Source organism: Bombina bombina, chromosome 2 (assembly GCF_027579735.1).
Source record: "Bombina bombina isolate aBomBom1 chromosome 2, aBomBom1.pri, whole genome shotgun sequence".
Classification (NCBI taxonomy): Eukaryota; Metazoa; Chordata; class Amphibia; order Anura; family Bombinatoridae; genus Bombina; species Bombina bombina.
Genome location: NC_069500.1, coordinates 910,853,941 through 910,866,740, shown reverse-complemented (window position 1 = coordinate 910,866,740; position 12,800 = coordinate 910,853,941). Strand labels below are relative to the sequence as shown.

At 38.2% G+C, this 12,800-nt stretch overlaps 1 long non-coding RNA gene across 1 annotated transcript in view; it reads left to right on the top strand.

Moving 5' to 3' along the window:
* LOC128648099 (uncharacterized) overlaps positions 1-12,800 on the top strand; it is a 61,016-nt gene that overhangs the window by 27,373 nt on the left and 20,843 nt on the right. Inside the window, exon 2 of the long non-coding RNA XR_008400510.1 lies at positions 5,305-5,388. This is a non-coding gene — a long non-coding RNA (uncharacterized LOC128648099). The remainder of the gene's footprint in view (positions 1-5,304; positions 5,389-12,800) is intronic.

The following is a 12,800-nucleotide window of genomic DNA, read 5'->3' as shown; positions in this document are numbered from 1 at the left end:
AAAGGACCTTGTGACAGAAGGTCTGGTCTTAATGGAAGAGTCCACGGTTGGCAAGAGGCCATCCGGACAAGATCCGCATACCAAAACCTGTGAGGCCATGCCGGAGCTACCAGCAGAACAAACGAGCATTCCTTCAGAATCTTGGAGATTACTCTTGGAAGAAGAACTAGAGGCGGAAAGATATAGGCAGGATGATACTTCCAAGGAAGTGATAATGCATCCACTGCCTCCGCCTGAGGATCCCGGGATCTGGACAGATACCTGGGAAGTTTCTTGTTTAGATGGGACGCCATCAGATCTATTTCCGGAAGTTCCCACATTTGAACAATCTGAAGAAATACCTCTGGGTGAAGAGACCATTCGCCCGGATGCAACGTTTGGCGACTGAGATAATCCGCTTCCCAATTGTCTATACCTGGGATATGAACCGCAGAGATTAGACAGGAGCTGGATTCCGCCCAAACCAAAATTCGAGATACTTCTTTCATAGCCAGAGGACTGTGAGTCCCTCCTTGATGATTGATGTATGCCACAGTTGTGACATTGTCTGTCTGAAAACAAATGAACGATTCTCTCTTCAGAAGAGGCCAAAACTGAAGAGCTCTGAAAATTGCACGGAGTTCCAAAATATTGATCGGTAATCTCACCTCCTGAGATTCCCAAACTCCTTGTGCCATCAGAGATCCCCACACAGCTCCCCAACCTGTGAGACTTGCATCTGTTGAAATTACAGTCCAGGTCGGAAGCACAAAAGAAGCCCCCTGAATTAAACGATGGTGATCTGTCCACCATGTTAGAGAGTGTCGAACAATCGGTTTTAAAGATATTAATTGAGATATCTTCGTGTAATCCTTGCACCATTGCTTCAGCATACAGAGCTGAAGAGGTCGCATGTGAAAACGAGCAAAGGGGATCGCGTCCGATGCAGCAGTCATAAGACCTAGAATTTCCATGCATAAGGCTACCGAAGGGAATGATTGTGACTGAAGGTTTCGACAAGCTGCAATCAATTTTAGACGTCTCTTGTCTGTTAAAGACAGAGTCATGGACACTGAATCCATCTGGAAACCCAGAAAAGTTACCCTTGTCTGAGGAATCAAAGAACTTTTTGGTAAATTGATCCTCCAACCATGATCTTGAAGAAACAACACAAGTCGATTCGTATGAGATTCTGCTAAATGTAAAGACTGAGCAAGTACCAAGATATCGTCCAAATAAGGAAATACCACAATACCCTGTTCTCTGATTACAGACAGAAGGGCACCGAGAACCTTTGTAAAAATTCTTGGAGCTGTAGCTAGGCCAAACGGCAGAGCCACAAACTGGTAATGCTTGTCCAGAAAAGAGAATCTCAGGAACTGATAATGATCTGGATGAATCGGAATATGCAGATATGCATCCTGTAAATCTATTGTGGACATATAATTCCCTTGCTGAACAAAAGGCAAGATAGTCCTTACAGTTACCATCTTGAACGTTGGTATTCTTACATAACGATTCAATATTTTTAGATCCAGAACTGGTCTGAAGGAATTCTCCTTCTTTGGTACAATGAAGAGATTTGAATAAAACCCCATCCTCTGTTCCGGAACTGGAACTGGCATAATTACTCCAGTCAACTCTAGATCTGAAACACATTTCAGAAATGCTTGAGCTTTTACTGGATTTACTGGGACACGGGAAAGAAAAAATCTCTTTGCTGGAGGTCTCATCTTGAAACCAATTCTGTACCCTTCTGAAACAATGCGCTGAATCCAAAGATTGTGAACAGAATTGATCCAAATTTCCTTGAAAAAACGTAACCTGCCCCCTACCAGCTGAGCTGGAATGAGGGCCGCACCTTCATGTGGACTTAGAAGCAGGCTTTGCCTTTCTAGCTGGCTTGGATTTATTCCAGACTGGAGATGGTTTCCAAACTGAAACTGCTCCTGAGGATGAAGGATCAGGCTTTTGTTCTTTGTTGAAACGAAAGGAACGAAAACGATTATTAGCCCTGCTTTTACCTTTAGATTTTTTATCCTGTGGTAAAAAAGTTCCTTTCCCACCAGTAACAGTTGAAATAATGGAATCCAACTGAGAACCAAATAATTTGTTACCCTGGAAAGAAATGGAAAGTAAAGTTGATTTAGAAGCCATATCAGCATTCCAAGTTTTAAGCCATAAAGCTCTTCTAGCTAAAATAGCTAGAGACATAAACCTGACATCAACTCTGATAATATCAAAAATTGCATCACAGATAAAATTATTAGCATGCTGTAGAAGAATAATAATATCATGAGAATCATGATGTGTTACTTGTTGCGCTAAAGTTTCCAACCAGAAAGTTGAAGCTGCAGCAACATCAGCCAAAGATATAGCAGGTCTAAGAAGATTACCTGAACACAGATAAGCTTTTCTTAGAAAGGATTCAATTTTCCTATCTAAAGGATCCTTAAATGAAGTACCATCTGACGTAGGAATAGTAGTACGTTTAGCAAGGGTAGAAATAGCCCCATCAACTTTAGGGATTTTGTCCCAAAATTCTAATCTGTCAGACGGCACAGGATATAATTGCTTAAAACGTTTAGAAGGAGTAAATGAATTACCCAATTTATCCCATTCTTTGGAAATTACTGCAGAAATAGCATTAGGAACAGGAAAAACTTCTGGAATAACCACAGGAGCTTTAAATACCTTATCCAAACGTTTAGAATTAGTATCAAGAGGACCAGAATCCTCTATTTCTAAAGCAATTAGTACTTCTTTAAGTAAAGAACGAATAAATTCCATTTTAAATAAATATGAAGATTTATCAGCATCAACCTCTGAGACAGAATCCTCTGAACCAGAAGAGTCATCAGAATCAGAATGATGATGTTCATTTAAAAATTCATCTGTAGGGAGAGAAGTTTTAAAAGATTTTTTACGTTTACTAGAAGGAGAAATAACAGACATAGCCTTCTTTATGGATTCAGAAACAAAATCTCTTATATTATCAGGAACATTCTGCACCTTAGATGTTGAAGGAACTGCAACAGGCAATGGTACTTTACTAAAGGAAATATTATCTGCTTTAACAAGTTTGTCATGACAATCAATACAAACAACAGCTGGAGGAATAGCTACCAAAAGTTTACAGCAGATACACGCTTTGGTAGATCCAGCACTAGACAGCGATTTTCCTGTAGTATCTTCTGACTCCGATGCAACGTGAGACATCTTGCAATATGTAAGAGAAAAAACAACATATATATATAAAGCAAAATTGATCAAATTCCTTAAATGACAGTTTCAGGAATGGGAAAAAATGCCAAAGAACAAGCTTCTAGCAACCAGAAGCAATGAAAAATGAGACTTAAATAATGTGGAGACAAAAGCGACGCCCATATTTTTCGCGCCAATAAGACGCCCACATTATTTGGCGCCTAAATGCTTTTTTGCGCCAAAATGACGCCACATCCGGAACGCCGACATTTTTGGCACAAAATAACGTCAAAAAAATGACGCAACTTCCGGCGACACGTATGACGCCGGAAACGGAAATGATTTTTTTGCGCCAAAAAAGTCAGCGCCAAAAATGACGCAATAAAATGAAGCATTTTCAGCCCCCGCGAGCCTAACAGCCCACAGGGAAAAAGTCAAATTTTTTAAGGTAAGAAAAAATGATTAAATCAAATGCATTATCCCAAATATGAAACTGACTGTCTGAAAATAAGGAAAGTTGAACATTCTGAGTCAAGGCAAAAAAATGTTTGAATACATATATTTAGAACTTTATAAACAAAGTGCCCAACCATAGCTTAGAGTGTCACAGAAAATAAGATTTACTTACCCCAGGACACTCATCTACATGTTTGTAGAAAGCCAAACCAGTACTGAAACGAGAATCAGCAGAGGTAATGGTATATATAAGAGTATATCGTCGATCTGAAAAGGGAGGTAAGAGATGAATCTCTACGACCGATAACAGAGAACCTATGAAATAGACCCCGTAGAAGGAGATCACTGCATTCAAATAGGCAATACTCTCCTCACATCCCTCTGACATTCACTGCACGCTGAGAGGAAAACCGGGCTCCAACTTGCTGCGGAGCGCATATCAACGTAGAATCTAGCACAAACTTACTTCACCACCTCCATCGGAGGCAAAGTTTGTAAAACTGAATTGTGGGTGTGGTGAGGGGTGTATTTATAGGCATTTTGAGGTTTGGGAAACTTTGCCCCTCCTGGTAGGAATGTATATCCCATACGTCACTAGCTCATGGACTCTTGCTAATTACATGAAAGAAATACTATTTTAATTTGTTCATGCACAGTCAGTCTATAGGGAGTTAATAATAATAATAAGTGTCTAGCTAGCAGTAAAGGTGTTTTGATTGACAACAGCAACTGAATGTACATGTCACAGTCCTAAATACAGTGTCCTTAAAAAGCATTAACCCATTACAAACTAAATTCTAACTAACCCTCTCTATGTTAATTTCATTTATATAATTCCACATTCCCATATTCTATATTTTATAACTCCACATCATAAACTAAAGAAATAACGATTTGGTGATAGATTTATTATTTTATATCTAAATGTTTTATCTATGAAGAACATATTTAATGTGTAATTCTTCTTCGAAATAGTATATTTTATTCTAATCATGATTTTATAACTCCAAACTTACCACTGCTTTATATGTGAATTAGAGAAGGGGATCATCTCTATTCTATGTATGGAAGACAGAAATGGCTAACACTGCTATCACTGTAGCTATCATAAAGGTTTAACACTGCTTTATATACAGCAGAGAAAAGGCATAAACAACGGCATATAAGTGGCATACAGAACAGGCAAACAATTATTTGGGGTCGATTTATCAAGCCCCGTATGCCCCTGTTTCCGCGCAAGATTTCAGGCTGGTCTGAAACAGAAGTTATGAAGCAGCGGTCTAAAGACCACTGCTCCATAACTTATCCGCCTGCTCTGAATACAATTTTGTTGATTGACACCCCCTGCTAGCGGCCGATTGGCCGCGCATCTGCAGGGGGCGGCATTGCACCAGCAGTTCACAAGAACTGCTGGTGCAATGATAAATGCCGACAGCGTATCCGCTCGAACTATGATAAATCTACCCGTATGTTGCTTTTTTTCCAGAAAAAGAAAAATCATATTTAAATTCTGCTCTTTCATATGATTGAAAGTATTTTATGTGCAATGTCCCTTTAAGTAATTTTATTTAATTTAGAATAATATTTTAGAATATTATAAGATATCAAATGCTAATTATTAACTTGTTACTTATAAATATATGATTGTATATGCTTTTTTGCCAGATTTCAAAAAACAGACTTGGCTACTTCTTTAACAGAAATGCATATCTGCAGCCACTCTTGAAGAATTATAGAAATTATGCAAAGGTAAGTCTATGAGGCCCATTTATCAAGCAACGAACGGGGGCCGTGAATCTGCAGGGGGCGGCGTTGCACCAGCAGCTCACAAGAGCTGCTGGTGCAATGCTAAATACGGAGAGCGTATTGCTCTCCGCATTCAGCGATGTCTGTCAGACCTGAGCCGCACTGTCGGATCAGGTCCGACAGATGTTTGATAAATAGGCCTCTATAAGTTGACATATAAAGCAGTATTTATACAACTATATTTTAATAGCTTATCAATAACTTTATGATTTTATGCTTTTAATAGTAAACAAAGTATATATGAGTGCATCTAGAAATAAGCATTTTTTTGTTATACTCTTGAATTACCAAAAATGTGTCTCGTGAAAATCATGATTCTTCAATTATAAATTTTACTTGGCATGGAATACGTTCCACATATGTGCATATGCTCTGTGCAACCACATTCATATGACAAACTTACTCAGAGAGAGGGCGCTAGTGAGAATAACAATGGAAATTACTTGTAAAGGGTAGATCAGCAGTAACTAATATTCGCACACTACAATTTCTTTTGACACATAACTGGAATCAAAGAAAACTTTGGAAAGTAAGAGAGACTAAAGAAGCCTGCGCTCTATTAGCAGATGCAGAAAAAGACTTCAACAAGGTACTCTGGACTCACCTATTTTTCACTCTCAAGAAATTCGGGATTGCATGAGATTTCCTACAGGCCCTTAAAATATTATACTCCTCACTACAGGCTGCAATCTTAGTTTATGGAATCCCATCCCAACCCTTTGCCCTAGAAAGTGGTACGAGGCAGGGCCGCCCCCTCTCCCCCCTCCTCTTTGATTTGACATATGAACCCCTAGCAGCAAAAATTAGACTAGAAAAAGAGGGACTTACAATTGGAGATAAAACACTACACCTATCCCTCTTTGCAGATGACATGGTATTATACATACAAAACCCTAGAACAAACATAACCAAAATCATGGGAATCATCACAGAATTTGGACACATATTAGGATACAAAGTCAACTAATCTGGTTGACTCACACTAATATTATGCCAGATTTGCATTATGAATTCAAACCAATAGGGAAAACCTTTAAATATCTGGGAATCAAGCTATATATAGACCCTGCTAACTGGTATAACGCCAACTATGCACCATTAAAAAAAGAGGCATAGCGTTTGTTCCGAGGGTGAAAGAGTTGTTGACAATTGCCAAGTTCAGCCATATGAAGTAATGGAGCTGCCTCACACTAGGTCCTGGAGCCCTGCTGTTGAGAGCATTACTTTCAGCTCATCTGAGATCTTCCCGCACAGAGACCCAGGAGTCTGTTGGAGTGACTTTGTGGTCCTCAATTCTGAGGTCAGTAGTGGCAATCTAGAGAAACTGTTTTCATGGCCTCCCATCCTGGCTGGGGACAAATGGAGACTGACCAGCCATCCTGCCGAGGACAAGGCTTACCCCTCCCCCCGCTGACTTTGCTGTGGGTTATAAGGCAGAGCAAGGGGTTGGTGAACATATCAATTCTCTGTTATTTTGAATCTCATAGGTCCGGAGTGTGCTAAAAACTTCCTTACTATGAGAACAGCCATATATCACACTGCCCATAATCCCAAAAGGAATGGTGTAGACTACAAATTTTCTTTTAATATCCAGTTACTTAAAGTTAGTGTGGTTTATGTCAATCATCATCACTTTTTTGTTTTGTTTTTTCCTGTGTGATTTTCTCATATTTTTCCTATGCATTAGGTAATTTTATTGATGTGTCTAAGATAGTATTCTTCTAAATAACAATCATAACCTATAGTAACATCAAACACCTAAGTCTGTATTTTGAAAATTTCCAAGGGGATTTTGGCTCTTGTTCTGATAGGGGAATGGTATTTTCCTTAGAGATATAGCTCTGATTTTACAATGGTACCTACTGTACATACACTTACTCATACACATGCCTGTCTATATGTGTACCTAACTTTACATAAGCGATAAGATTTACGTATCTACTCCTCCCCACTATAACAGATGCTATGGGTGCAGGGTAGAAGTCTCATCTTCTACTACCTGTTTCTAATTGTTTTATTTTTTGTAACCCTTTAAGGTTAGGAGTACTACAGTAAGTAATAGAGTATTAGAAGATATTACTTTTCAACACTTTATTCCATCTTTATGTAGAAAATGAGTGGGGGGGGGGGAACAAACCAAAAAATTGAGTAGTGATTTCACTCATTTGGGCAATGTTTTTCACTCTTCCCAGTCTCTCTTTGCATATAATAAAATAACAAACGAAAACACAAAAAACTAAATTCTTGCATCAATAAAATATCCTACATAGATTCATATTTACACTCATTGCACTACCCATTTTGCAGAATTTCTTAAAATGTTTGATTACTCAGCAAAACAAAATGAAGTTAGCAGTTATTGCCAACTGATTATAAGCCACAAACACGTAATTGAACAGTGGGCACCATTTTTTTTAAATTAGGTGTTTTATGATGAGTTTCTTGGTCAGAGGGGGTTAGCAAAGTATCTTTAGTAAAGTAAAATCCTCCAAAACAGACTAATTCTGTAAGGAATTGCTTTTGCTATTACAATTGCCAGATCACTTAATAAACACATCACCACATATTTGAAAGAGGAATGCTTCTTTTGAATACAAGGTTTCACAAACTGATATATTGGTGAGTGGGGCAAGATAACTGCTATCCCACCCATTAAAAATTTGTTCCATATACATATGGTTCTATAAGGTGATTGGTAATCACAAAGGGACCCTCCTATTTAAAAAGATGGGATATATAAGCATAGTTTAAGATTCTGTGACAAACTACTCAACTATTTCTTTTTTGTTGTAGCGCACCCTCTGGTTAGCACTCAAGTGAAAGACAGGAACGTAGATTTTCAGCACGCTCCCTAGAAATCTATTATGTGAGAGATTTAACGCAGCCCTTTCCAGTCCAACACCTTGTCATATGTCACATCCCTTTAAATAATTGTTAAAACATTTTTATTAATACAAAACATTTATATATATATATATATATATATATTGCATTTAATATGTATATATTGTACAAAATGCATATTAAACATGTGTTTTGTTATACTTTCATTCTAGCCCTAACTTATTTACTTCAGGTCTCCAAATGCTCAAACAAATTTTTTATGTGTTTACGTTATACCTCTCCATTGAAAGTAAACTGTATGCAAAAAAAAAATGTAGGCCATGTTAACATTCTCTGGTAAAACTAATTTACCTTTGACTTGTAATACAAGATTGTGCGCTATTCCTCCCAGTCCCTCTATGTTCTGTAGAAGATTGCTAATCTTCCTGTCATTCACGGTTTAGTTCTAGCCTGGCCTAGAATTAAGACATTTATTATCCAATTTTTATCTACTTGTAACCTTTATTTGGTCTTTAAGGATTTAGTATGTTTCTCCTTTTGAACCTATGCATCAGGTGAATATTAAACTTATTTCTGGATGTTTTGTTTCTACTTTTTCTTGTGTTCCTCCTTATTTTATTTTTCTTTAGTACAAGGTTGTGTTTTCTGACATTATTATTTGGAACCGTGTTGTTCTTTATGTCTTAATCTTTAGAAATTTGGCTTCTTGGTTAAAGCTTCTGTTAGCTTTCTTGGAAACAGGTCTTCTTCCATCTAGATGGATTTCTGCTCATTCTATAAGACCAGTTATCACTGCTTTAAATTTGCAAGGCAGCTATTTGGTCTTCTTTGCATATTTTTTTCTACCCTTTTGAAGTATTTGCTTCTTCTGAGGAAGCCTTTGTTAGGATGTCATTTAGGCAGTTGTCTCAGGTTGATTTATTTTTGCTTGTTGGTTATTTTTAGTTGCCTTTTTGAGGCTCTACTGGGGTTGCAGATTTGATTTCTCATTATGAAAAATATGTTTTTTAGATCCTTCTTTTTAATTATTACTTACAGCTTGGGTGTTAGTTCCCAGGAGTAATGGATCGTGGACTCTCACTACCTGTATGAAAGAAAACATTATTTATGCTTACTTGCTAAATTAATTTCTTTCATCTTATTTCCTGCTCCTATTTTATTTGTTCTTGTTACTTTTCCTTCCTCTTTGTGCTCAGCTATACGTTAGACTGAGGTACTGGTGAGGTGGGAGGGATTTTATAGAGTGCTTGAGGTTTGGGAAGAGTGGTAGAGAATAGTTATTCCCAGGAGTAAGGGATCATGGACTCTCACCACCATGAAAGAAATTAATTTATCAGGTAAGCATAAATTATGTTTTTTATTGTAAATACATATTTCTTTATGTCTATATATGCCTATACCTATTCCTATAGATATTTAGGTAAAGCTATTTATTTACATTACCATTATCACATATCTAGAAATATATATTTAATAATAAAAAGTACATTTTTCTCTGTGAAGAACTTGGCAATGTAAAATATGCATAACGTGCACCAGTGTTCGCGATTTATGTCTAACAATGTCAGGTTAGCTAACATGAAAAACTGTTTTTATGTTTGGCTCCATTTTATAAACAATCTGCATAAGAACAGTTCCTTGCTTTTGGTCCAGAATATTAGGTATACACAATTCAAAACAGTCCCACATTTAATTTTACAGTATGTTACCAGCTTGGGAGCTCTGTTTTTCTGTCTTTTCTTCTTTGATAATAGGAGTAAATTAGAAACACCTAGATTACGAGTTTTGTGCTATACCGGGTGCATAAAGAACGCAATATAATGAGCAGTATCACACTTTCCATAGTGCTGCCTTCACGAGTTACCAGTGGAGGCTCCTCTCTATGTGCACAGGTGCACGTGAACCCCCTGAGAGGAAAAACCACAAAACCAAAAAAAAAAAAAAACCTTTTGGCTAAATAATTATAATTTTTTCAATAGTACCCCTATTGGAAAAATTATATTTATTCAACCCAAAATGTTCTAGTCAAATTTTGCACAAAAAAAATTGCAGTTTTTACTTCTATCTATCACACCGCACATGCAATAGATAGAAGTATAGGCTTCCAGCCCATAGCACTTATTTCTTAGTGCTTGTAGCACCACCCCCAAACCAGCTCCTAAGCTTCCTAACCTTACAGATTTTGCTGTGCGAGTGAGAGCCATGTGATGTCACAGTGAGGGATGAAGAGCCTGGTCGGTGCACAACAGAGTCAAAGGCAGTAAGGGAGAGGAGAGGGCAGGCAGTGGGCAAATCAGTCCTAAAGTGTGGACTGGTTTATTTTAACAGAAAAGTTAGTACACTTTCTTCGCTCCTCTATTTTAATTCTATAAAACTGTTGTGAGTGTTCAACATTTTTAACCTACCATGAAATCATCTGAAGGGCCATGATAATACTGATGATTTAATAATGCCTTGACTTTCAAATGAGAGGTCTTTAGGGTGTATAAATATACTTTTTGCTTAGAGATACAAATTCAGCATCCTCCTTTCATAATCCTAATTAAGATAAATAGTTGTTTATGCAATTGTCATTTTCACATCAACCACTAGTGTACCAAGAGGGTCAGATAATCACTCATTTAAAATGTAATTGTTTTCTTTACAGTGAGGGATCACATATGCATTAAAGATGGCTGAGAAAGCAAAGCATAGTGTCATATTCTTCCAATATTACTACTGGTTGACTAATCGGTTTAGAACTGTACAAACTGCCACTTTCTCATCAACTACATGATCTACAGAGGTTACACAAATTTGAAACAGCAGATCCTCTACTTTGAAATAAGAGGGCCCTTTACGTTGCAAGGTTATGGGGTTTTTTTTGCCTAAAGACTGAAGATGTGTAAACATCTATGGGAAGCATGTGCACCCTTTTGACCCTCTCTTAAACATCTGCTGTATGATTATAAGAAATGAGGAAGAAGGGGGATTGTATATTAAGTCCTGGTATATATTTGTGTGCAAATGTGTAGGAGGTTGCAGATGTGTCTTTTTATTACTGTACTTTGTGTGTGTGTGTAAATGACCATTTATAAACAAGCAATTAATTTGATTGTATACTCTGGCATATAGGGGTGTTTGTAAAGAGTATTATAGAAAGAGAGGGGGAGAGAGAGAGAGAGAGAGAGAGAAAGAGAGGGAGAGAGCAGGAGATGGAGAGGGAGGGAGAGGGAGAGAGAGAGAGAGGGAGGGAGAGAGGGAGGGAGAGAGGGAGGGAGAGGGAGGGAGGGATGGAGAGAGGGAGGGAGGGAGAGAGGGAGGGAGAGAGGGAGGGAGAGGGAGAGAGAGAGAGGGCGAGAGGGAGATAGAGAGATAGAGAGAGAGAGAGAGAGAGAGAGAGAGGGAAAGAGTGAGGGGAGAGAGTGAGGGGGAGAGAGAGGGGGAGAGAGAGGGGGAGAGAGAGGGGGAGAGAGAGCGGGAGAGAGAGAGGGGGAGAGAGAGAGGGGGAGAGAGGGAGGGAGAGAGAGAGAGACACTGACTCTCTCTCTCTATCTTGCTAGGTGGTATTTAACCCCAGTTCATGTATTGTGAACTCCCATTTGAATAACCCACGAGCCGCCACTGCGAGTTACTGAAAAACATCCTTGTGCTGTTTAGTTAAGATGTGGGGGGCTGGTTGTTTAGGGGCTAATAGGTTTAGTTTATTAGTTGGGATGTGGGGGGCTGGAGGTTTAGGGGTTAATACTTTATTATAGTGTTGTCAATGTGGGGGGCCAGCGGTTTAGGAGTTACTAGATTTATTTAGTGTTGGCAATGTGGGGGGTTGGCGGATTAGGGGTTAATAGCTTTATATGGTGTTGGCCATGTGGGTGGGCCGCAGACTAAGGGTCAATAGGTTTAATATAGTATTTGCCATAGGGGAAAGTGGCGGTTTAGGGGTTAATAGGTAGTTTATAGGTGTTAGTTTACTTTGTAACATTTTAGTTATGAGTTTTGTGAAACATTTTTGTTCCTCAAAATCCATAACTACTGGTCTCAGATCGCGGAATGGATTGTGTCGGTATAGGCTGTGTTATAAGCTTGTATAATGTGGCTATTCCCATAGAACCTTAAGTAAAACAGGCTTATACAAAAGGTTATTACCAAGGGAGATAGCTGGTTTACTTAGTACAAGTTCTTTTTATAACACTTTACAAAATCAAAATAAAGTGAATAAAACAGATGAAATGAAGCCTTTGTATATTTTACACAGTTGTAAAGAGTTGTGTTCTTTAAAGATAGAAGGCAGCAAACAAGCAGCTTATTGGTATTGTCTGAGAAAAGCAGAATTTTATAGCAAAGTCTCTTTATAGTTAAGCTTAGAAATGAGAAACTGATTTGCAGTCTGCAGTGTCCATATATCAAGAGGTATCAGGTTACAGCAGGCAGAGTGTGTGATGCAGAGAGAAGGAGAGAGCCAGATTTAACCAGTTGTGAGCACTTTAACAGTTTGTATGTCAGCAGAACTTTGGATAAGAATATATACAGCT